We start from the raw sequence: 2180 nt of genomic DNA, 5'->3' as shown, positions 1-2180 counted from the left end.
CAAAGTGCTTTTTCTTTACGACAAAGACAGTGTGCCTACCCTCAAGTAGGAGAGACTTTCTTACAATGTGAATCTTTGTAAGAATGCAGAGCTGTAAGAAAATGCGAGAGATAACCACAAAGATTTATGTCCACGTATATTTATCACACGGTTGTTTATAAAAGCAAAAGAAAAAAGTCCATAAATGTCCAAATATGAAGAGTTGGTTAAATACATTCAGATCCATTCACAAAATGGAATAGAATATTAAGCTGCCATTAAATATCATGTTTTTGAATAATATTTAATGCTAAAGGAAGTACTCAGATAGTAAGAATGGGATACGATATTGCTGTCCTCAAAATTTTATATATACACACATACACTTATTTCCATATATTTAAGTGTATATTCTGTACACTCATATTATATATAATCAAGATGGAAACATAAAAATATTGTCCCTAGGTGTTTTAATTGTTCTGTATACTTAATTACCTCAATATTCTACATTGAAAATTTATAACAAACCCAATAGATGTTATTAAAAATCAAGATTGAAAAAAATCAAGATTGTAGCAAAACATAAGATAAAAATCTGCCTCCAGCCCCATCCTCCCCCTAAAATCTGTATAGTCAAAGAACACTCATGCCTTCATCCTCAACTCTCACTGCCCTTTGTGATCTATCAAGAAACCAGCCCAGGCCTGCCATTTAACTGTTGACAAGCTTTTCAGGCATTTAGTGCCAGGTAACCAGGTAACTAGAGCATGAGCTCTGAAAAGTTGGTGATACAATAGCTTCTCCATAAATGTTCAAAATAAAAATATTAAAATAGTGGGGCATCTGGGTAGCTCAGGCACTCCCATGAAAGAGTTTTTAACTTATTTTCCATACTTTTTCTCTGTCCTTTAACATACATATGCTATGTCCATCGACATATAAATTTAGGAAACGCATGAAAATATTCTGAATTTTACAGTGTGTTATGGACTGAATTGACCCCCCTTAAAATTCTAATGTTGAAGACCTAACCCTCAGAACCTCAGAATGTGACTGTATTTGGAGATAGGGCCTTTAAAGGGGGGATGAAATGAAATAAGGACCTAATCCATCATGACTGACATCTGTATAAGAAAGGGAGATTAGAGCACCCAGAGAGACTCTAGGGGTGTGTGAGCCTGGAGGAGGGGCCACCTAAGGACATCGTGAGAAGATGGCCATCTACAAGCTTCAAAAGAAACTAAACTTGGGCCTCAGTCATGTGTCAGCCAAAGATGGCCACACTCAGGCTAGTTGAACAAAGGTTGGAGTGAGCCCCAGTGTCACTGAGGAAAACTCTGGAGGTACCAACTGCTGTGAGGAGAGCATAAGGTTTTTAGATGGAAAATCATGAACCAGATGATACTGTCAAGGAAAACTTAATTTTCAATACTATAACCAGAAAAGTTAGCTAATTCCCAAAGGCCAAAAGGAATCTACTTGAGCATGAATCAACATATATTGGACTTAATGCTCCTTTCTGTGGTCTCACAGCAAATAGTCTTTTTCGACTCATCTTAAATATGACACAAGTTCATATGGCTCATCATAGCAGCTGGCTTACCAATGGCAGTGATCCCAGTTTTGACTGTGCACACATCCTACAAAGGTTTGGTGAGATTACCTTTGAATATAAGTGATTTGAATTATAAAACCGGTACCATAACACAGGGTGAATTGGTTGGTCTTGTTTTTAGTGGTCTGCACCCTGTTTTCTTGGCTATACCTGTGAAGGGTGGCCTCACAGCCAGGTAGAGTTAGCCTTGATTCCAGAGAAACATCTTAATTTACTGGATTAGAATTTCTAAGCCTGTCTTTAGAAAGATGTTATTTCCCATTCCACTCCAGACTGTGTTTCAGCATACCTTGGATCCAGACAATATAAGCTAATTATAAAGGCTATTCAATTACCTGAACCTAGCCTAGAAATTCAGTGACTGTTAAACAAATGTGTACATAAAGATGAAGTTCTAATGTGTGGGGAAAAAAAAAGAACCTAAATCTGCCAGCACCATGATCTTAGACTCCCAGTGAGAAAATAAATCTCTGTTGTTTAAGCCACTCCAGTCTGTGGTATTTCATTATGGCAGCCCTAGCAAATTAATATATGGTGGAAATTGTATTTTTAAAGGACTGCCAGAGCTGAAAATGTCATGACC

At 37.2% G+C, this 2180-nt stretch overlaps 1 pseudogene; it reads left to right on the top strand.

Annotated features, from left to right (window-relative positions):
- Window positions 1–1361: 1361 nt before the first annotated feature.
- Window positions 1362–1958, top strand: LOC100686971 (annotated as a pseudogene).
- The last annotated feature ends 222 nt before the right edge of the window (window positions 1959–2180 follow it).

This window comes from Canis lupus, chromosome 25, assembly GCF_011100685.1.
Source record: "Canis lupus familiaris isolate Mischka breed German Shepherd chromosome 25, alternate assembly UU_Cfam_GSD_1.0, whole genome shotgun sequence".
Lineage (NCBI taxonomy): Eukaryota > Metazoa > Chordata > Mammalia > Carnivora > Canidae > Canis > Canis lupus.
Note: the sequence above shows the minus strand (reverse complement) of the source record. Positions and strands in the feature narration are given on the sequence as shown.